Consider the following 25942-nt stretch of genomic DNA (forward strand, 5'->3'; position numbering starts at 1 on the left):
TTTATTATTAGATGTGATATAAGTAATAATTATCAACACTTATATATTTGGAAAATGAGTTTCTAAATATTTGCATATGTGTTAAAAATAAATTATATGGATAATTTATGAGAGATGTTATTTATTTGATAAATAACAAAAATTATGTTTAAAAGAAAAAAAAAACAATTTTGGGGTTTGGTTTTGGGGGGGAAAGCCCCATGTGGGCCGGCTCCCTCTCTCTCCTCTCTCCTGGTTGTTTTCTTCCAACAACATGCAATCCCTTTGAGTGGTGGATAAAAATTTTATTGTTAGTATCAACAATACACTCTCTCTCACACACTCATATTCTCTCTATTCTTCCTCTTCTCGGCCGAGACTAAGGAAGAACACAAGGGAGATCAAGCAAGTGTAAGATCCTAGCAACTTGGGTGTTTGTTGGAGGTTGTTCGGGTATACAAGCTTGAGGATTACTTTCCTTGGATTCTAGTCGTTCAATCTCATTCATCCCTTTCGGTTTTCTGGACTTCAGGGTATGTATGTTCTTGAAACACCCTATGGTTGTGTTTTTGATAGCATGTATATTGTATATGGATCCTGGATTGGGTTTAACATAAACGGGTTTATGTATAATGGTAAGACAAGATTTAAAACTTTATTTCCGCTGCGTTTTTCCTTAAAATCGGTTATTTTGAACTTTGATAATCATGCTAAAATCCAACACTTATCACTTAGGATAAGTGTATTAACTAATCACATCGAGTATGCACACAGCCCCGAAAACATAACAAGGAATGGGGCTAGAAGCTCACCTGAACTCGGTTACATTCACCGTTAATGGTTATTCCTTTCTTTAGTTGCGCGCGACTAACTGTATAACAATTACACGTATCAATTAACTATCACTACCCATATCGCATTTTTAGTCTAATTATAACCCTCAACGAACGGGGGTCCGGGGGCAGCGCCCCTGGCAGCGGGGTTCTAGGGGCGGCAGCCCCTAGCAGGGTCCAAGAGGCAGAGCCTCTGGCTGGGGTCGAGCTGGAAGGTTAGCTTGGAAAAATTTTATTTTCATTAACTGTCTTAACATATTTTTCATTATAGTTCTATTTTATTATTTTATTTGCTAATTCAAAAAGTTTGAGGGCTTCTTTGTAACTAATTCATTTTATTCCAGGTCCAGGGACCTTTCTGTCATTATTTCAATGTAACATCTTACTTTTGGTTATAATAATAAAATGAATTTCGCTTATTTTATATTGTGTAGTTTATCGGTTTAGATAATATACCGTACACGGTTGGGCTTGGACTTTAGGAGATGGAATATAAGATGGAATGGGCCTTAGATCCATGGGCTTAAGGGAGTATAAATACCCCTTAAACCCTAAACATTTCCATTTTTATCCATTCTCTACACCATAGCCTACACCATCAAAAACACACACAAGACCATCCTTTAACCCGAGCCTAGATCCGAAGTTGAAAACCCGAGATTTTTGGTACTAAAACGTCGTGAAGAACCAAAACAACATTAAGGCTTAACTATGTTCGTATACCGACTCGTTTAAGGTATGTTATAATTAGAAATCGATCATTAGGGTTCGGATTTGTTTGTGTTAATCCTAGATCTGCATAAAAGTGATAAAAACGAATCAAACGAACCAATACACTGGGAAATTCGTTAACATTAGATTGTTTAATTGATCGGATATTGAACCGCACCTATATGCTCAAATCGCACCCCTTAAACACGTATGTTTGGCCGATTGGACACCTAGGGTTTGTAGGCAAGATGAATACGAATCCATTGATACCAATTTCATGTTATTTCGTTGAGATTCGAGTGTTTAATCGCATATCTAAGACCTGTTGACTGTTATTGTTCTTGACGATTTTGACTTTGAACCTTGAGTCAAAGTCTGGATAAGAACTGTCGATGATTCGTTAAGGATGGGTGATTCGTTACGCATTCATAACGAATGCGACTCATTCGTGTAACTTGATAACGAATCAGCCCTCAATTCGTTAACTACCCATTCGTTAAATAAGATAACGAATCTGGTGATTCATTATAGGCTCATTCGTTAAATAAGATAACGAATCTGGAATGACGAATCAGTTGATAATATGACGAATCAGGATAGCGAATTAAGGAAGAAAACATAACGAATCAGATCAAAGGATAACGAATTAGCCAACAAATTAGTCTTAATTCGTTATAGAGAATGAGTCAGCTCGACCCCAGCCAGGGGCTCTGCCCCTTGGACCCTGCTAAGGGCTGCCGCCCCTAGAACCCCGCTGCTAGGGGCGCTGCCCCCGGACCCCGTTCGTTGCGGGTTGTATAAAGATAGAAATACGATATGAGTAGTAATAGTTAATTGATACATGTAAATATTATACAATTAGCCGTGCACAGCTCAAGAAGGGAATAACTATTAACGGTGAATATAACCGCATTCAGGTCAGTTTCTAGCCCCATTTCCTTGTTATGTTTTCGGGGCTGTGTGCATACTCAATGTGATAGCTAATACACTTACCTTAACTGGTAAGTGTATGCCTTGTATGGTTTATATGTTATGTTAACTGGTAAGTGTATGCCTTGTATGGTTTATATGTTATGTATGTATATCTTAAATGTGAATGAAAGCTTGTCGGTACGTGAACGATCTTCGGATATTGCACGTGCTATCAAGGGAGTCAGTTATATGATAGATGAATGTGTATGATAGATATATGTACAATATATGAATATGTATGAATGATTAAAGAAAGTATGTATGTTATGGGTATGTAAAGACAGTATGCACGAAGATGAAGAAAGGGGGATCAGACCCTAATAATATCTGAGATAGAGAAGAAAGGGATCAGACCCTAATAATATATGAGATAGAGAAGTAAAAAGGGATCAGACCCTAATAATATCTGAGATAGACAAGAAAGGGATCAGACCCTAATAATATCTGAGATAAACAAAGGAAAGAGGGATCAGACCCTAATAATATCTGAGATAGAAAAGGGAGGGATCGGACCCTTCCTTTAACGAATTACTTAACGAATGGCTTAACGAACTGTTTCCAATTCGTTACCTCCTCTTAACGAATTACTTCCTAATTCATTAAGTCTCCGCTAACGAACTAGGGTTAGGTCAGAGAATGTCAGAAACATTCTCTGACATTCGTTACCTCGTACCAGACTTTTCCGGCGCCGCCTTTCCGGTGCCGTCATCGCCGGAAAACCGGGATCTCGCCGGAAAAGCGAGATCTCAGCTATTTTCCTCCGTTTTTCACCGTTTTTCGTCCCGTTCGATCCAGATCTGAGCTAGGGTGACCCCTAAGCTCATCTTTTGATCGGTTTATACCCGATTCCACCCGGATCTCGTGACTTTAACGGTTTAAGGGTGTCGGCTCGTCGTTTCGCAACTAAATCTAGCGGGTTTGGGTCCATGCAATATCATACTATCATTACATCGGGTCGGGATCGATCCTTCTTCTTTGTTTCGGTTTAGAGAAAGAGAGAACTAGATAGAGAGCTTAAGTGTGTGTTTTGGGTGGTGTATGGAATATGTGAAGTGAATGAATTAATGGGTAATTATGGTTTATATATTATGGATAATGGGCTTAAGCCCATGGTCTTTTCTTCTTTCCTATTTAACCCAGGTCCATAACTCTTATCTATTTAACCCAACATTAGCCCAACTCATAATAACTCATATTTTATTTATTAATCGAAACGAAAAAAATAAGATGTTACATAATGGCATGTGGTTTATAGGGCTAACAAACAGAACACTATTTGCTATGGCTGACACAACAAAACTACATGAGATTGTGGTTGTCACCAAACCGTTAGGACGTGCCTACCACATGAATTGGTTTACCAGTGAAAAGGGGACACTCTTCACTAAGACCCTTGTCTCTCCCGCTAAGTTTGTCAATGTCGTATATTTTTTCTAATTCCCGACATATTCCTACTTGTTAGTTTGTAATGCACCAAATATAAACTTTTTGTTTCTGCAAGTTAAGTGACAAAACACTTTATAACACCGTCTATCCAATATAATCCTTACGTCAATATTTTAGTGTGCACCCACGCACAAATTATAACATCCAACAAACCATATGCACATGCGGCAGCGCACTCGTACTGATAATAGTATAACCACATCAAACACTACAAACCAGTACGAGGAGATAGTTTAGACGAACCCGCAGCAACGCACGGAAACTTTTACTAATATTTATTAAAAAGACTTGCATATAATACCTATTAAAAGACCAATAATATGTAAAAGAAAACGATTAATAAATAAATGGGTTATAAAAAGATGTTAATTACTATGAAATATACTTTGACATCCATTAACGATTTGATTTAACATAAAAGTTAATTTAAAGTTAAGGTTAATAATGTATATTTGAAATAAATGTGTTCTTTTAGTATAAGTAACTAGGTTACTAACCTAGATTACACAGACTGAAAAATAATATAATATCAATAGAAAATGTTTATATATTCAATACAAGTTATATGTGAAATCAAATATGATGTATGTGTCATACCATAATATGAAACAATTAAAATAATTTAAAAAATTATCTATAATGACAAACATGATGGGTCAATTTCTCATAAATGAAATTATATATTACACCACATATAATAGTGACAAAGGATTAAAACATAAATCTACCTATTTTAATAAAGTAAAATAATTGTAGACACATATTAGTTTGTGGTTAATCCTTACAATTTTTTCCCTCCAAAACTAATGTATAGCATAGATTAGTAATTATTCATTTTCCTTTTATTCTTCATTTATATTATATCTATTACATGACTAAATTAGTCACTTTTCTTTAAACTTTATTTATGTGATATCAATATATTTTTATAAAAAAAATATTTACATATTATACTACTGTACATTGTTAAAATATATTTCACAACATACTTGATGAAATCCAAAAATCAACAACAAACTATGTTTGTTAAATATTGAAAAGAATATAATTTTAAATTTATATATTATACTATGTATATTGTAAATATAAAAAACAAAAAAAAACTCTAATACGCTTTCAATGTAAGAATATTTTTTTAATCATTAAAATTATAAATCTATACTTAAAAGTTGATCTACATTTTTTAAAATAAATTCATTTATCTATAGGTTTGTTTGTACATTGTCACATAAATTTATGAATTATAAAATATGATTTAAATCTATCCATTTATTCTCGATTAATTTAGTAACAATACATGTATGTGTTAAAATGTAAAGATAGTATACCAATCACATTCAAATATAATAAAATTTATCATATTTAGTTTTTTTGGTTTCTTTTATCAAGGATTGCTTCGGGGTTTTAGTTTTTTGCCACTTGCCTATTAATGCTTCTAACTTTTATCAAATTAAAAACATTTATGTTAGCATTGACTTTTTCTTGAATAGTGATTAAAATTTTATATGTGATACATGTAAAACAAAATTACATTCAAATGAGGTAAAACTTTCACAAAATTAAACAGGTTAAACATGTTAGTTTTTTTTTGGTCAACTGGCAAAGTCAATAAGCTCCTTAAAGTTATTAAAAAAATTCATGGTTTATATCAAATCTATTATTTTATGAATAATTTTTCAAAATTAGTCCATGCAAAAAATTATTTCAATTACATACTGAGAAAAATTATTTAATAGATGAGGTGTTTTTGGGTATGTGTTTACACATACATTACTAATTTTTATTATTTTAATTTCTATTTTGGAACAAAACATTTTATAATATAAATAAAATCAGTTTATGTAAAAAAAAAAGTTATACATTATATATTGCTTTGTTTGTAACTTAATTATGTAAACCTACATAATTAAGTTACAAATATGTATTGCTCCATATGTAACTTAATTATTTACATAATTAAGTTACAAATAGAGCAATACATAATGTTTATAACTAAAACTAGTTATGTAAAACTAGTTTTTCATAAAGGAACACATTTTACACAAAAAAAAAACACTCTTATGAATCAAACATGAACTCAAACCGCCTATTTAAAATTTGTTCGGCTCAAAATAGGTTATGAACTGAAAATTTTGGGTTGAAACTCGAATTGGTTCGGTCAAAGAGATTATGATTTGAATTAATTCGGCTTAGATCATGTTGTTTCTAAATCATAGTATTTTCTAGCATAAAAAGAAAATTCATTTTTAATTTAATGATTTAAAAATAACATGATCCAAGCCGAATTAATTTAAAGCATAATCTCTTTGACCAAACCAATTCGAGTTTTAACCCAAACATTTTCTGTTTATAACCTAATTTGACACGAACAAATTTAAGTAATATAAACATGTTGACTTAAACTTATTTATAGTCTGATCAACACGTTTAATTAAGAACTTTATAATTTGTTTAATTGAGCTAATTAATAGATAGTTAAATATTAGTAAATACATATTACTATTATATTATAACATCAAAATTATTATAATGAAAGAATGATACCCGTCTAAAAAAACAAAAACATGTGTTGCTTTAATATATTATTGAGGTATTAAACATTAAGATAGATATTTTAAACATTTATCATTATTGAGATATGTATACTTATATAGAGAGTGAAGCGGTAAACAAAACATAAATACACATATTTTGTAATTAGTGCATTTTGAATATTTTACAAAGAAGAGTTACTGTGTAGAGGAACCATTGTTAGTGAGCTTAGCTGTGCGGCGTTATCGGTTTGGGGGGCTATTGTAGGGCCCCATTACTGGTGCCCTACTTTGAACGTTGGATTTACTCATAAACACAGTTCTAAATATCAGAGTTAATTAAAACCTTCACGGAATATAAAACTTTCATTAAACATTACATATAACTTCATAAATATGTCTTAACAAACATTCTTGTCTTTCAGATTAAACATAAATAAACATGAAACATCTTGAGACTTCAGATGCCACACTCTTATTCTTCTTCCCCGCTCAAGCCAGCTGCTTCATTCTACTCACCTGCGTGCATACTAAAAGTTAGCTACGCTGAGTGAGTTCTAGTTAATCACATATCATACATTATGTTCACTTACCTTCGATTATGCATCCGAATGCATATAATAATTACTTTACTATTTTACTTTCATTACATAACTTCATACATATGTTCTTACTTTATAACTTTCATACTATATAATTACTGTCTTTTCTATCTCAGATATTATTTGGGTTTGATCCCTTTCTTTTCTATCTCATATATTATTAGGGTCTGATCTCTCTTTCCTTTGTCTATCTCAGATATTATTAGGGTCTGATCCCTTTCTTTTCTATCTCAGATATTAGTAGGGTCTGGTCCCTCTTTACTTCTCTGTCTCAGATTTTATTAGGGTCTGATCCCTTTTTTCTCTATCTCATATATTATTAGGGTATGATCCGTTACTTCTTCATCTTCGTGCATTCTGTCTTTACATACCCGTAACATACATATACGTTCTTTACTCATTCATACATACTCATATGTTGTACATATATCTATCATAGACATTCAACTATTATATACATACCTCCCTTGTCAATACGTGCAATATCCAAAGATCGTCCACGTACCGACAAGCTTTAGTTCACATTCAAGATATACATAATTAACATATAAATCATACATGGCATACACTTACCATTTAAGGTAAGTGTATTAACTATCACATCGAGTATGCACACAGCCCCGAAAACATAACAAGGAAATGGGGCTAGAAACTCACCTGAATGTGGTTACGTTCAGCGTTAATGGTTATTCCCCTCTTTAGTTGTGCACGACTAACTGTATAACAATTACACGTATCATTTAACTATCATTACCCATATCGTCTTTCTAGTTTAATTATTACCCACAACGAACGGGGGTCCGGGGGCAGCGCCCCTGGCAGCGGGGTTCTAGGGGCGGCAGCCCCTAGCGGGGTCCAAGAGGCAGAGCCCCTGGCTGGGGTTAAGCTGTCTTAACACATTTTCCCTTAGGATTTTAAATTATTTTCTAATTCGCTAACTCATTATCTATAACGAATTAAGCCTAATTCGTTACTTTCATAATCTAGTTTGTTAACTGATTCGTCATTCCAATTCGTTATCTGAACAAGCCCTGATTCGTTACCTTATTCTTAACGACTTGGCGAGTAACAAATCACTTGATTCGTTATCTGGTTCACTGTCTAGTACGTTAGCCTAACTCGTTATCTGACGTAACGAACTGGATAAGCCAATTCGTTATCTTGTCTTAACGAATGGCCGAACTAATCCGTTATCTGGGCATAACGAATTGATGAACTAATTCGTTATCTTACCAGAACGAATTGCATCAGTCTTGTCCAGACTTTGACCCAAGGTCCAATCAGCCAAACATTCACATTTCAGGGGTGCGATTTGTTCATATATACCTACGGCTCGTTTATCAATTGATTAACCCATTAAATATTAACCAATTTCAGTAAGTTTTGTTTCTTTGGATTCGTTTTTACCATATTCACCTAGATCTATGATTTCTTGACGAAATCCGAACCTAAACGAACAAGTTCAAGTCATAAATGTACCTTAAATGAGTCGAACTACGAACACGGTCAAGTATTGATGTCGTCTTGGTTCGTCTCAATGTTCTAGTACCAATAATCTCGGGTTTTCTCCTTCGGATCTTGACTCGAGTAATAGAATAGTGTTTGTGTGTGTTTTTGATAGTGTAGGCTATGGTGTAGAGATGGATAAAATGGAAAGGATTAGGGTTTAAGGGGTATTTATACTTCCTTAAGCCCATGGACATAAGGTCCATTCCATTTCTTATTCCATCTTTTAAAGTCCAAGCCCGCCATCTTATAGTTTATTTATCTAAACCGACACACGGCACTTTATCGAATAAACAAAATTTCATTTATTTATTATAATTAAAAGTAGGATGTTACAGTTATTGTTGGTGAGGTTGGGTGTGTGTCATGTGGTTTACAGCCAAAATCTTAACCTCATCTTATGGATGGTTAATTGTAGAATGTCTAGACTAAAAAGAATAAAGGCTTCCTTATCTTGGTGATATGGGATTGTTGAAGGAACTATATGAATATCGAAATAAAGATAAAAGAAATGTGACTGAATGCTTGAATGACAAGATGATAACACAAACAGTGAAGTGTGACTAACAATTTATAAAGAATTAATCGATTTCTGGTCAAAATTTATTCAACCTGAGCTGCAGCGACATGATGAGTGACTTGGGATATCGCAAAACAATACGATTTTCAACCAAAAAAGCATCCCCCATTGCCGTAATGTAACGAATGATATCAAAGTGACATTTTTTCATAGGGTTAAAATAGAGGAAAAAGTCATGCATTAGATTGGGGGGAAGTGTGTAAATTTGAGTTTTATTAACTTTCTTTGAGATGGAGTACCAACTGCAAGCTGGATGGTTGTCATAAACAAGTTTCGTATCAACAGCATTTAAAAAGTAAAGGGAATCCTTGAGAACTTATTGCTCACTAAAAAAAGGCAGTTTTTTAATAAATGATTTCCCACAAATGATGTTAAAATCTCTAAATTTCACAAAATTCAAAAAAAAAAAAAAAAAAAAAAAACTTGATTCTTAGATATACATCAATAGAAAGATCAAAATAAGATTAAAAAAAGTCAATCACTTAAAAAAAATTGAGATTAATCGTAAGCTCAGAAGCCAAGCGTAACAAGGGTAATTCATTAAAAACACTCAACACAAAGTTAAGCATCTTCTTACATGTTAGCTTTCTCATCACTACATTATTACTGTATACTACTATACATTGTTATAATATATTTTACAACATATTTGGTGAAATTCAAAAATCAACAACAAACTATGTTTGTTAAATATTGAAAAGAATATAATTTTAAATTTATAATTATATTATGTATATATTATAAATAAAAAAACAAAAAAAAACTCTAATATGCTTTCAATATAAGAATATTTTATTTAATCATTAAAATTATAAATATATGCTTAAAAGTTGATTTACATTTTTTAAAATAAATTCATTTATCTATGGGTTTGTTTGTACATTGTCATATAAATATATAAATTATAAAAATAGGATTTAAATCTATCTATTTATTTTCTCGGTTAATTTATTAAACAATACATGTATGTGTTAAAATATAAAGATAGTATCAATCATATTTAGTTTTTTGGGTTTCTTTTATCAAGGATTGTTTCGAGTTTTTAGTTTTTTGTCACTTGCCTATCAGTTCTAACTTTTATCAAATTAGAAACATTTATGTCAGTATTGACTTTTTCTTGAATGGTGATTAGAATATTGTATGTGATATATGTCAAACAAAATTACGTTCAGGTGAAGTAAAACTTTCACTAAATTGAACGGTTAACATTTTATTTTATTTTTTTGTTAAACTGGCAAAGTCAATAAGCTCCTTAATGTTATCAAAAAAAAAATTCATGGTGTATATCAAATCTATTATTTTACGAATAATTTTCCAAAATTAGTCCATAACCAAATTTATTTCAATTACATACTGAAAAAAACTTTTTAATAGATAAGTTGTTTTTGGGTATTTTTTGCACGTACATTTTTATATCAAATTTCACGGTGTATATCAAATTTATTATGTTCATTTTTATTTTGGAAAAAAGCATCTAACTATACTATTAAAGCAATATGCTTTAAGTCAATTTCCTCCATTTCTATTGGTTATTGATTAAACTTTCCATATATATCAATCGCTTGTCTAATTTCCATCTTAATAAAATAAATCAATAATAAATTAAAATAAGATACAATCAATTCTCTTTAATTATTATCTTTCATCTTTCATTTAATCTTTAATATTGAATCTTTTGTAATTTTCTTTCAACTTAATAATTATAATTAATAATTAATTATGATTCCTTTATTCTTTATTCTGTATACTATAACTATAATTATGTAAGGCCCCGCACCCGGTAGCCCTACTTTAGCGTTGGATTTACTCATAAACGCAATTCTAAATATCAGAGTTAATTAAAACATTCGCGGAATATAAAAGCTTTCATAAAACATTTCGTAACAAAACACGTCTTGTCTTAAAACATCATTTTGTCTTTCAAAATTAACGAACATTAACTTAAACGTCTTGAGTCTTCCGATGCCAGCCTCTTATTCAGTGCCACGTGTCTCCTCAAGCGAGCTGCCTCATCTTACTCACCTGCGTGCATACTAAAAGTCAGCTACGCTGAGTGAGTTCTAGTTAATCGTACGCCATACAATACAACACATACATACATATCCGAAGATACATATCCATACTTCACTAGTTACCCTTCTGTTCTACATACATACTTGCTACCATACATACATACATATCTACAATCACTAACCTCAGTCTACCGAGAGTACGTTCATAGTCCGCCGTCTATACCTGTACTCACGATCGTGAACACGTAAAAGGTCTGCAGTCCTTACCTATGTTCACCATTCATGGTACGTACAAGGTCCGCGGTCCTTCCCTATACCATCATACATCCACAACACGTACAAGGTCCACGGTCCTTCCCTATGTTGCAACCTAATTCATAGCACGTACGAGGTCCGCAGTCCTCCCCTATGCTAAAGCACGTATAAGGTCCACAGTCATTTCCTGTGCTGACGCCTATCTACATTACGTATAAGGTCCGCAGTCCTTATCTACGTTACGTATAAGGTCCGCAGTCCTTATCTACGTTGGCGTCTATCTCCTATAACACGTATAAGGCCCACCGTCCCTATCTACGTTTACATCTATCATCTACATCACGTATAAGGCTCGCAGTCCTTAACTACGCCATCACCTGCCAAGTCTATGTCCAACAGAAGTTAGAGGGATTTGCCATCCTAACTTACTATGTCGAACGTAGAACTCACATACCATTCGTGTACCTGTATACACATACTTCACATATACAATAATTACATTATAGCATAAGAACACTCTAGGCGTTCTTTACATCCTTCATTTAACAACCATACCCCTTGTCGATACGTGCAATATCCGAAGATCGTTCACGCCCCGACAAGTATTCATTTGTAATGTTCATACATCTTCGATATATAATATTCGTACCTTTATTTTTAACCTGACAGTACGCGCAATATCCGAAGATCGTTCGCGTACCGACAAGCAATCATTCATATCCATCACATATATCACATATGGCATACACTTATCACTTAGGATAAATGTATTAACAACACATCGAGTATGCACACAGCCCCGAAAACATAACAAGGAATGGGGCTAGAAACTCACCTGAACTCTGCCTCTTCCTCCGATAGTTGTAAATCCCTTCTTTAACTGAGCTCGGCTGACTGTATAAGTTACACGTATCAATACTCGCCTGATCTAATCTGGTGGCCTAGTATTAGCTTACTTTTACTTATCGTTTTAATTTATTCTCTAATCGAACTTGACTTTAGGCGAATTTAAACCTTAGGCAAACTTAGCTTTAGGCGAAGTTAAACCTTAGGTGAACTTAGCTTTAGGCGAAGTTGTCATCAGGCGAACTTGGCTTGCAGGCGAAGTTCATCAGGCGAACTTAGCTTGCAGGCGAAGTTGTCGTCTGCAACTACTGTTCGTTCTTAAATCCCTTAATCACCTTCGTTTCTTAACCAAATAACTCGATTTAGGTACCCACAGGATCGTCTGACCAGCGCCTACAAACCCCAACCATCAAATCGACCTAACATCGATGTTTAAAGGGTGCGATTTAGGCATATAGGTTACGGGTTCTTTTTATCAATCGATTAACCCATCAAATCATAACCATTTTCAGTAAGATTAGCTTTGTTGGATTCGTTTTTTTACCATACAAACTCAGATCTATCATTTCTCAAATCAACCCGAACCTACACGAACGATTTCTAACTATAAACGTACCTTGACGAGTCGAACTACGAACACGGTTAAGCCTTGATGTTGTTTTGGTCCGTCACAACGTTCCAGCACCAACAAGCTCGGGTTTTCGCCTTCGGATCTTGGTTCGGGTCGTGTGTGTTTTGGGTGTGTGTGTATGGAATATGTGAGAATGAGGATTAAATGGTGGTTAATGGTATTTATATTTAGGGATCATGGGCTTAAGCCCATGGACTCTCCTTCCTTCTTTCATAACCCAAGTCCATAACCCATATCCATTACCCAACACTAGCCCGACCCATACCAACTCCTACTCTATTTATTTATTTCCCGATAACCCGAGTAAACTTTCCCTCTATTATTAAGTAATATAATTAATATCATTTTGGAAATTTCGGGATGTTACAAGTCTTCCCCCCTTAAAGACGTTTCGTCCCCGAAACCAAACTTATTCCCTATAAAAGGAAAACTTCTTATATTTACACACTTTATCGAATCGCCTTTGCCTTCTGAGTTATCATTCTTACTCCCGACTTCGCAGCCATCGAATGGTGGTCATGTGTTTTAGCTATTTAAGGTAGCTCGTCCATGAGACCCTCGATGTACCAAGACTCATCTCATCCTTCCAAGGCTTAGATTAGTACTTTTAACACTATTGTCTAAAACAACCTCTCATCATAGCATAATAATCATTCATAACCAAACTCAATATATTACACGTCACTGATAAACATAAGTTTTAAACCATAACACAAAACAAGTCGTTAAGCAAAAGTAACTTAATAAAACCATTGCATGAGCAATTATTCCTTCATCAAGTGTTCCTCTCTGCAGTTTCCCCAAGTCTTTATCCTTTCGCACCTCCCGTTCCTGATTCCTTGCAATCCCTAGCCATGTGGTCAGCTTTTCCGCATTTGAAGCACTTTGGACGATCAGGGCATTCTCGAGAATAATGCCCACTCTTTCCACACCGATAGCACCTGTCTGTCCCAGTCCTGCATTCTCCCCGGTGCACTTGCCCACACGTCTTACATGCATCCTTGTTCCCAACCTTGGCCTTCCTCTCATCAGTTGTTGTCACCATCTCGCCAGACCGCTTAGTAGAGGTAGCCCATTTCTTCTCCTTCTTTTCCTCCACCACCACATCGTCCTCAGCCAGGTCAGCGTAAACCACTTCTGCAAGTTCAACTGCAGAGTCAAAAGTAGCAGGTTTATTTGCCCTGACTAACATGCGGACTTTTTGTGGCAATCCCCTTACATAACATTTGATTCTTTGGACCTCAGTGTCAACCATATCAGGCACCAACCTAGATAGTCGGTTGAATTCAGTAGTATACTCACGATGCGTCATCGTACCGGCCTTTAAATTCAGGAACTTCATCTCCGTCCTTTCAACCTCGGCATCTGCACAAAACTTCTTCATCACCAACTCTTTCAGATCGTCTCATCTCAACGCCTTGATATCATCCCTAGTCTTTCTCTGCTCCACACTTTCCCACCAATACATAGCTTCTTCCTCAAATGACTGAGTAGCATAACCCACAGCTTGGTCGGGACGGCATTCGCTAATGCGGATAATCTTGTCCATAGTGGTTATCCATTGGAGAGTAGTGATTGCGTCTCCCAACCCAGTCAGCTTTGGCGGGTCGCATCCTTTGAAGGACTTATAGTTGCACCCATCTTGGCCTCTTTTCCTGTCATCGACCTTCACAGACTTATCCTCACTCGAGGCCTCTCTTTCTCCTCCCCCATCCTTCCCACCATCACCACCTGCCCCTTCAGCAGTTCGTTCACGGCTTCCAGCAGATCTTTCGGGATTCAGGTTCTTCACAGCAGCAACTACAGCTTGAACAATGGCTGCTTGAACTGCAGGGCTAAGTTGAACCTCTTCGTTGTTGTTCTGGTCTCCTCCAGCTGCGCTTCCTTCATCTTCGGTGTGGGAAGCTTCTTCTACCGAGGGTTGCCGGACAAGACGAGGCCTGCCACGACGTCAAGTGCGACCCCCAGTTCCAACAAATTCTCCAGCTCCAGCCATTAGTATTCTAAAAGGGAAAACACAAACATCATCACTCAAGGAACTATTTAGTACAAGGATAGCAAGGCTAACAGGTAATAACAGTGGCCAGCTGTGACTAGCTGATCACGTTGCTTTCCGTTTCCTATACACTTTCCTTTATGAGTCTATTTGTGCTGGTTCTACTTAAGCAGTTAGTCAAATCAAACAATCAATTATTCATATCCTTGCCGTTCACGTATCTTTTCTTTCTCATTAACATATATCATTTAATCATACACTTTACCTTTACTGATCTTGCTTGAGCGACACATGGCATTCTTGAACAGGCATCTTCTTTCTTTTCTTACTTAAACCCCATTCTCTGTTCGAGTCTAAGCATGTAGGATGCTTAAATCTCTCGAACTTTGCTCTGATACCAACTTGTAAGGCCCTGCACCCGGTAGCCCAACTTTAGCGTTGGATTTACTCATAAACGCAGTTCTAAATATCAGAGTTAATTAAAACATTCGTGGAATATAAAAGCATTCATAAAACATTTCGTAACAAAACACGTCTTGTCTTAAAACATCATTTTGTCTTTCAAAATTAACGAACATTAACTTAAACGTCTTGAGTCTTCCGATGCCAGCCTCTTATTCAGTGCCACGTGTCTCCTCAAGCGAGCTGCCTCATCCTACTCACCTGCGTGCATACTAAAAGTCAGCTACGCTGAGTGAGTTCTAGTTAATCGTACGCCATACAATACAACACATACATACATATCCGAAGATACATATCCATACTTCACTAGTTACCCTTATGTTCTACATACATACTTGCTACCATACATACATACATATCTACAATCACCAACCTCAATCTACCGAGAGTACGTTCATAGTCCGCCGTCTATACCTGTACTCACGATCGTGAACACGTAAAAGGTCCGCAGTCCTTACCTATGTTCACCATTCATGGTACGTACAAGGTCCGCGGTCCTTCCCTATACCATCATACATCCACAACACGTAGAAGGTCCACGGTCCTTCCCTATGTTGCAACCTAATTCATAGCACGTACGAGGTCCGCAGTCCTCCCCTATGCTAAAGCACGTATAAGGTCCACAGTCATTTCCTGTGCTGACGCCTATCTACATTACGTATAAGGTCCGCAGTCCTTATCTACGTTACGTATAAGGTCCGCAGTCCTTATCTACGTTGGCGTCTATCTCCTATAACACGTATAAGGCCCACCGTCCATATCTACGTTTACATCTATCATCTACATCACGTATAAGGCTCGCAGTCCTTAACTACGCCATCACCTGCCAAGTCTATGTCCAACAGAAGTTAGAGGGATTTGCCATCCTAACTTACTATGTTGAACGTAGAACTCACATACCATTCGTGTACCTGTATACACATACTTCACATATACAATAATTACATTATAGCATAAGAACACTCTAGGCGTTCTTTACATCCTTCATTTAACAACCATACCCCTTGTCGATACGTGCAATATCCGAAGATCGTTCACGCCCCGACAAGTATTCATTTGTAATGTTCATACATCTTCGATATATAATATTCGTACCTTTATTTTTAACCTGACAGTACGCGCAATATCCGAAGATCGTTCGCGTACCGACAAGCAATCATTCATATCCATCACATATATCACATATGGCATACACTTATCACTTAGGATAAATGTATTAACAACACATCGAGTATGCACACAGCCCCGAAAACATAACAAGGAATGGGGCTAGAAACTCACCTGAACTCTGCCTCTTCCTCCGATAGTTGTAAATCCCTTCTTTAACTGAGCTCGGCTGACTGTATAAGTTACACGTATCAATACTCGCCTGATCTAATCTGGTGGTCTAGTATTAGCTTACTTTTACTTATCGTTTTAATCTATTCTCTAATCGAACTTGACTTTAGGCGAAGTTAAACCTTATGCGAACTTAGCTTTAAACGAAGTTAAACCTTAGGCGAACTTAGCTTTAGGCGAAGTTGTCATCAGGCGAACTTGGCTTGCAGGCGAAGTTCATCAGGCGAACTTAGCTTGCAGGCGAAGTTGTCGTCTGCAACTACTGTTCGTTCTTAAATCCCTTAATCACCTTCGTTTCTTAACCAAATAACTCGATTTAGGTACCCACGGGATCGTCTGACCAGCGCCTACAAACCCCAACCATAAAATCGACCTAACATCGATGTTTAAAGGGTGCGATTTAGGCATATAGGTTACGGGTTCTTTTTATCAATCGATTAACCCATCAAATCATAACCATTTTCAGTAAGATTAGCTTTGTTGGATTCGTTTTTTTACCATACAAACTCAGATCTATCATTTCTCAAATCAACACGAACCTACACGAACGATTTCTAACTATAAACGTACCTTAAACGAGTCGAACTACGAACACGGTTAAGCCTTGATGTTGTTTTGGTCCGTCACAACGTTCCAGCACCAACAAGCTCGGGTTTTCGCCTTCGGATCTTGGTTCGGGTCGTGTGTGTTTTGGGTGTGTGTGTATGGAATATGTGAGAATGAGGATTAAATGGTGGTTAATGGTATTTATATTTAGGGATCATGTGCTTAAGCCCATGGACTCTCCTTCCTTCTTTCATAACCTAAGTCCATAACCCATATCCATTACCCAACACTAGCCCGACCCATACCAACTCCTACTCTATTTATTTATTTCCCGATAACCCGAGTAAACTTTCCCTCTATTATTAAGTAATATAATTAATATCATTTTGGAAATTTCGGGATGTTACAAATTATCTTTTAAAACCATTTTTTTTTAATTTTGATTGATTTCATTCACAAATTTATGCTTCCCACCAGCTTTTATGTATTTTAGATAATATATAATTTAGATAATTAATTGATATTTCATCAATAGGATTCAATATACATAGATTACGGATTTAACTTTAGTATTTGGTTCTAATATTATAATTATGAAAATTTATGAAATTCACCATATTGACTCATACAAATATGAAATTTTAGGAATGAATTACCCATTTGATTAAGGAAATCTTTAATTGTGGTATTTCTATATTCTATTTAATTATTGTATATTATTTGATTAACTATTTGATTAACCATCCTTAAGGTTTACTTTAAATACGGATGTTGACCGACTAACTGATTCTAAATTGAGGGATTAATGATTTAAATATATGAGGTTGATTTTAAATTTAAATTTTGTCATTTTATTATTATAAAATGTAATTGATATATGTTTTTTATAGCTTCATATAGATTGACCGATTGACTCATACAAATTTGACCCATTGGAGTATAAATTCTGATTTGTAAACAATTTAGGTAAAATAGGAATGAACCACCCCTTTGATTAAGGAATTCTTTAATTACGGAATTTGTATTTTTTTAATTCATTTTCGTATATCATTTGAATAAGGAATTGATTAAGCATCCTTAATGTTTACTATAAATACGGATGTTGACCGATTGACTGATTTTAAATTGAGCAATTATTGATTTAAATATATGGTGTTCATTTTACTTTTAAATATTCTAATTCATAATATTTTAAATTGTGTTAATGTAAATAAATAAAAACCAAATTAGTAACTTCTTTTTCCACACCTTATATGAATTACTTAATTATTTAAATGTTGATTACTATTATATTATGTTGAGTATTTTTATATGTTTCAATCATATGATGTAGTATATAAATATATCATAATTTATTATATTTTTATATGAAAATTGAGATTATTCGTAAGCTTAGAAGCCAAGCGTAACAAGAGTATTTCATTGAAAACACTCTAACACAAAGTTAAGTATCTACTTACATATTAGCTTTTCTCATCACTGCATTATTACTGTATACTACTATACATTGTTATAATATATTTCATAATATATTTGGTGAAATTCAAAAATCAACAACAAACTGTGTTTGTTAAATATTAAAAAGAATATAATTTTAAATTTATATATTATACTATGTATATATTGTAAATAAAAAAACAAAAAAGGGGTTTTTTAGATACACCATGGGGTGTTTCCTAAACACCCACCCACTAAGCCGCGTATCGGGTGATCCGCCGCTTATTGCTTGGGTGTTTTCGGAACATGTGTTTTTTTTGTCATTTTGCTGTCTTTTTTGGTTATTTTATTATGGTTTTGTCTTTTTGTTGTCTTTTGTTTTATTTATTTTCTTTTGTTTGTTTTGTTTTTTTGTGGCTCGGGTGTAACCGTTTTTTGATCGGTTTAGGAAGGTGACAACGAAACAACAATTTTAAAATTAAAAACGTACAAAATAAAAGGAACGAGATTTATATAATAATAATTAGTACATAACGACTTATGTATGTTTTCTTTTTTTGTATGTTTGTTTTCTTTTTTTGTATGTCAGGAGTCAGTGGCCGGATCCAAACGCACGGCGCGATGTGTACGCGGAACGTGCTGCGGGTGCTGATGCGGTGGCTGCTATGAACACGATAAGTTAACGTTAATAAGACGAAGATACAAAAAAAAAATAAACGATAAAATATAACGTACCTGATCACCGTCCTCATCACCGTCAACCTCAGCGGCCTGAATATCCACCTCCGGCTCCTCGATTGGGGGAGGCTCAACAAGTGGGACCTCTACGTATGGGCCAGTAAATGGCGAAGTAGTCGCCGAAACCGAGAGCTAGGTTGCAGTGTCTCCCCGTAAGTAGGCATCGCAAAAAATAACAGGCCACGGAGGTTGCAGTGATCTGCCCCCCCCCCCTCGTGACGACCCTGTACGGTCTGAGCGATAAGCCTGTGTAGGTAACTGTACAAAAAAAATAATAAAATATTATTATAATATAATATAATATAATATAAAATATTCTTACTATTTGCTGACTGGACGCTACGTGTCGCAATTCGCCTAATTTGTAACCGCTCCACTACACATAGCCTTAGTGGGGTGTAACAAATTTTTATTTTCAATAATTTTTTGTTTTCAATCTATCGGTTTTAAAATTACAACAAAACAACAATTTTAAAATTGAAACACAACAACATAAACAAAACAAAATTTATATAATAATATTAAATACATAACAACGAGTTCGAAAAAAAGAAACAAAACACAAAAACAAATCTAAACTGCAGCACACCCGCGCCGTCGTCTCATCTGCGTGTGGTGGGCTTGTCCCAAGCATCATCGTCTTCGTCGTTCTATCGACGTGACATCTTGATTTTTTTTTATTTGTATTCGTTTATGTTTACCCGACTCGAGAATGTAATTCAGAACTTTCTTATTAATAAAAACTTGTGTTTATGAGTATTTAATTTTATTTAATTCATTTTATATCCTCGTATTATTTAAACTCATCAAACAATACTGTTTAAATATGAATTAATTCAATTAAAGCAGTAGCTTAAACTAGTTTGAGAATTTTTATTAATGAAAGTCCCAAACTCGGGTTTAAGCAGATGTAAATCCACTCGATCTTGGCATTAAACCAAGTTTGGTTTCAACACATCACAAACTTAAAATTTAAATAATATAAAATGAAACATAAATTAAAGATGTTAGGAAATATTTTTGTTGATTTGAACAGTAACTAGCTCGTTAAAACAAGAAGTTTGACGTTTACTCGATTTTTAACCGAAACTTGGTTTAAAATGAAAAGTATTTAAAAGTTTTTTTTTAAAATTACTAATACAAAATCATAAACAAACAAATGAAAAGAAAAAATAAAAGAAAAGACAACAAAAAGACAAAAAAACACATTTTTCTAAAAGACCACACCAATACGCGGCGGATCGCTCGATGTGTGGTGAATTGGGTGGGTGTTTTTAATTTTGGGGTGGTGTCTCTAGTAGGACCCAAAAAAAACTCTAATATGCTTTCAATGTAAGAATATTTTTTTTAATCATTAAAATTAAAAATATATGCTTAAAAGTTGATCTACATTTTTTAAAATAAATTCATTTATCTATGGGTTTGTTTGTACATTGTCATATAAATATATAAATTATAAAAATAGGATTTAAATCTATCTATTTATTTTCTCGGTTAATTTAGTAAACAATACATGTATGTGTTAAAATGTAAAGATAGTATCAATCATATTTAGTTTTTTGGGTTTCTTTTATCAAGGATTGTTTCGGGTTTTTACTTTTTTGCCACTTGTCTATCTGTTCTAACTTTTATCAAATTAGAAACATTTATGTCAGTATTGACATTTTCTTGAATAGTGATTAGAATATTGTATGTGATACATGTCAAACAAAATTACGTTCAGATGAAGTAAAACTTTCACTAAATTGAATGGTTAACATTTTATTTTATTTTATTTTTTTGTTCAACTGGCAAAGTCAATAAGCTCCTTAAAGTTATCAAAAAAAATTTCATGGTGTATATCAAATCTATTATTTTATTAATAATTTTCAAAAATTAGTCCATAACCAAATTTATTTCGATTACATACTGAAAAAAACTTTTTAATAGTTAAGGTGTTTTTGAGTATGTTTTTGCACGTACATTTTTATATCAAATTTCATGGTGTGTATCAAATTTATTATGTTCATTTTTATTTTGGAAAATAGCATTTAACTATACTATTAAAGCAATAGACTTTAAGTCAATTTCTCTCATTTCTATTGGTTGTTGATTAAACTTTCCATATATATCAATCGCTTGTCTAATTTCCATCTTAATAAATAAATCAATAATAAGTTTAAATAACATACAATCAGTTCTCTTTAATTATTATCTTTCATCTTTCATTTAATCTTTAATTTTGAATCTTTTGTAATTATCTTTCAACTTAATAATTATAATTAATAATTAATTATGAATCCTTTATTCTGTATACTATAACTATAATTATCTTTTAAAACCATTTTTTTTTATTTTGATTGATTTCATTCACAAATTTATGCTTCCCACCGGCTTTTATGTATTTTAGATAATCTATAATTTAGATAATTAATTGATATTTCATCAATAGGATTCAATATACATAGATTACGGATTTAACTTTAGTATAATTGGTTCTAATATTATAATTATGAAAATTTATTAAATTCACCATATTGACTCATACAAATATGAAATTTTAGGAATAAATTACTCATTTGATTAAGAAAATCTTTAATTATGGTATTTCTATATTCTAATTAATTATTTTATATTATTTGATTAACTATTTGATTAACCATCCTTAAGGTTTACTATAAATACGGATGTTGACCGATTGACCGATTCTAAATTGAGGGATTAATGATTTAAATATGTGAGGTTGATTTTAAATTTAAATTTTGTCATTCGAGTATTATAAAATGTAATTGATATATGCTTTTTATAGCTTCATAGATTGACTGATTGACTCATACAAATTTGACCTATTGGAGTATAAATTCTGATTTGTAAACAATTTAGGTAAATTAGGAATGAACCACCCCTTTGATTAAGGAATTTTTTAATTACGGAATTTGTATTTTTTTAATTCATTTCCGTATATCATTTGAATAAGGAATTGATTAAGCTTCGTTAATGTTGAGGAGACCTACCAAGGATCTAGTCGCGTCGATGCATCGATTATACAATACGAATACGAATACTTTTAATATGATTTTATTATTAAATAATGGATAATTACATTATAAGTTATGGAGAGGATAAATAATAGATCTAGGACCTCACACCTCTCATATGTGTGATCTATCTTCAAATGAGCATGGATATGCCATATGCTCATTCGTTATAGGCCATATGCTCCGGTTCGTTAACATATGTCTAATTCACTATGCCTTCATAACGAATTAGACACCATTCGTTATGCTTCCATAACGAATGGGTAATAACTTAACGAACCAGCCCTCATTCGTTATGCTTCCATAACGAATGGGCTTATACATTAACGAACTAGCCTAGTCTATAACGAATGGACCACATTCTCTATACAATCCATAGCGAATGGGCCATTTACATTAAATATAAAGACTACACAATCTATAAGTTATTCGATTGCTACGGACAACAAAGCCGTGCACTAACAGACACCCCCTTTTCTGTAGCTATCGAATACTTTAATCTTGAATACTTTAACTACAAATCACCAGTCACCAAACCATTCACTAACAGACACCCCCTTGACTTATGATTTTCGGTCTTGTGCAAACAGACAATCTTTAAATATTTTCAGCAAAACAACTTGTAGTCTCTCATATTAGATCACCCCCTCAAAGTGAGCAACTCTTGGAGATCATCCTGATCATCCATTGGTTTATGATATGGTTCAATCTTTCAACAATCAGCAGCAAGTCATCAGCTATCTGTCAGCACTGGTAAAGAAAACATATCTTTACGTTTAATCTAGTCACACATCTTCATGAAAAACCCGATCAATCAACATCTTTCACTTCGGTATTCAAAGTTCCAACCTCCGTTAATAAACCCCAAATGATCAAATTCAAAAAATATCCAATGACAAGACTCGTATTGTAATATACGAAAAATCGAAACAGCAAAATAATAAAGAAATAACCGTTGAATGTTTTGGGGTCAATTATTAGATGTGTTAATATCTCGTTAACCAGTTGGAACGTTAATAAAAAATATATATATAGTCAAACATGTTAGATAATGATGAAAGTGAGTTTAGGGGATAGTTAAATTAAATACTAAACATAAAGGTTTGTTTTGTAAATATTAAATTCATTATGAAACAAAGTAGGAGGACCAGTTTTGCCAAATACCCAAAACTACATTTGAAAACCCACTGCATCTTCCACGACGATTTTTCCGGGAAAAGGCTTCTTTATTTGAATTAAAAAAACTAATCCTACTAACAAAAGATATAACTTGAGGTGTACGATTCGTTTAATTATATATTCTTTATCACAAACCCTACATCGTGTTTATCCATTACGCCATTACCACCTCCCTATAACTCGTCGCCGGAAAACGGCGATCTCCGCCACCCTCTTAGCCGCTTGTTGTCGCCACCGTAGTTAACCACCACGAACCTATGGTATACAACCTCTGACCTCCTAGCAATCTGAGTTGTTTCGTCATATTAGTTTTACAACGTTCAGTTCAAATCCCGACAACCGTCACCACCGTCAAGTACCGTGCACCACCACCGTTTTGCAAACTTCCGGGAATACACCGTTGCTGCCATCGATCTCCCCGATTTAGTAAGATACAGGTACCAACCCGAGTCCATTTCATTCTTTTGATATCATATTTACGTGACAAAGTGGTAACGCATTCGGTTAAATACGCAGTTATCGTCACGCGTCCGCTTGTTTCCGCGCGCACCGTTTTACTCCTCGACCGATCGGTGTTGGTCGGTTACGAAGGCAATAGTCGTCTTTGTTAATTGTTCTTGTTTAAATAATCTGGGTTAACATGGTTCTTGAGTCTAATTCGTTTCGGCGACGAAGAATTTTAAACTGATATAAATTCTTTTGTACTCGTGCATCATGAATGGTTATTTTGTTAATACGTCTTTTTATTAATACAAAGGCATATGATTATTTTATTAATATTATGGAATGTTGCTATGATCACAAAATTTGTTACACGAAAGTCCATACTCATATCTAATATCATATGTATATAATATAAGTCAACAGCTTAGAATCAAAAAGCTTTTGTCGCCGGAATATATAATAACTTTGTGTGTCAGATAATAAATAAGTTTATTTCATAAAATTAATTTGATCCTTAAATAAACCGTAGGTTCTCATAATTGTTGAAGATAAGCCACCTTGTTTACTTTTGCTCAATAATTAAGGTACGGTTTCTGTTTTTGTTACTCTTAGTATTAATTATAGTTCGTTACTTTGTTGTACGGTTTCTGGTTTCTTTCTCTAATAGTATTAATTATATTCCGTTACTTCGTAATACGGTTTCTGTTTTCCTTTACTTATAGTATTGACTCTATTCCGTTACTTTGTAGTACGGATTTTTGTTACGCGTCAGTTATATTTTGAGTTTAGTTATTTTATATAATATATTTTAGTTATAGGTTTTTAGTTTTAGTATTCTGTTACCCGAGCATTTTCTGACTTGTCGTTGGGGCGTCAAGGGCATGACACTTGTCGTGACAGTGCGTAATTAAAGTTCACGGTGTCTCTAACTAGTACTTGTGAAGTATTAGGGCCACTTAGGGGCGTATGGATCGATCCTAGTTCTGTTCTGATTTCTGGGGGATGGAACAACGCGTGTACGCCACACGTGCCATCTCATTGGTGCATAGATTAGCTAACTGTGTACCCCTTTGTTTCTGGCTCTGGGTGTTTCTGTTTACATGACTTATTTTATTAGTATTATTATATCACAAGTTCAGTAGTTTAGTATCTGTATATGTTTCTATTATAGTTCTGATATGTTTAAATATTTACCTCTGATTATGTTCCGATCGTGGATCGGATTTTTGGCAAGCGTCTGTTTCTGAATTGGTGTTGGTTCCGAGTTATATTCGAATCGTTTTTTTTTTCAACTTTGTTCAGTTTCAGTTCAGTACGTATATTTTCTTTACGCAAGTTCGTCTTTACATGTACTATTGTTATTTCCGTTACTGGGCAATTTTTGGCTCAGCCGTGTTTTCTTTGTTGTGTTTTTCTTATTTGTTTACAGTAATCTGGGACTCGGGGGAGTTAGTGACGAGAGAGAATATTGAAGTTTAAGCTTTTAAAAGACTATTCATTTTCAGTTATTTGAGTAAATATAATTTGACTTAGGCTTATTCGAATTTTGTTTTGATATATGTAATAGTGACACATCAGCATGTTCCAGATTGGAGTGTTACACGTATATTCTTCAATAACATCAACCCGTTCGAGAATCCTCACGCTCAACAGAAGTAATCCGCCATTTACTCGTAGCCAACATAGTCAGGATCAAAGTCCCCCAGAAAGAAGTAAACGGACAGACACTCGTATCCCACATAGTCAAGTTTCAATCTAGAACAAATCAATCACCAATCAAAAAATAATTGCAGTCTTGAACTCAGTTAAACGTAGCTTTGTCGCCATGAATTACCACCCGAATTGCAGTAATTTTTTAAGAAACCTTGCAAGCGTAGGAAG

At 34.1% G+C, this 25942-nt stretch overlaps 2 non-coding genes across 2 annotated transcripts; both read right to left on the minus strand.

The window, feature by feature from the left end:
• Positions 1-9665: 9665 nt before the first annotated feature.
• LOC143610609 (small nucleolar RNA R24) lies at positions 9666-9762 on the minus strand. Its single transcript, XR_013149624.1, has one exon. It is a non-coding gene; the product is annotated as a small nucleolar RNA R24 (small nucleolar RNA).
• Positions 9763-18633: 8871 nt separating this feature from the next.
• On the minus strand, positions 18634-18732 carry LOC143610610 (small nucleolar RNA R24). Its single transcript, XR_013149625.1, has one exon. It is a non-coding gene; the product is annotated as a small nucleolar RNA R24 (small nucleolar RNA).
• Between the last annotated feature and the right edge of the window lie 7210 nt (positions 18733-25942).

Source organism: Bidens hawaiensis, unplaced genomic scaffold (genome assembly GCF_021521415.1).
Source record: "Bidens hawaiensis isolate Kalapana, Puna unplaced genomic scaffold, B.hawaiensis_p1.1 tig00027103_1, whole genome shotgun sequence".
NCBI lineage: Eukaryota > Viridiplantae > Streptophyta > Magnoliopsida > Asterales > Asteraceae > Bidens > Bidens hawaiensis.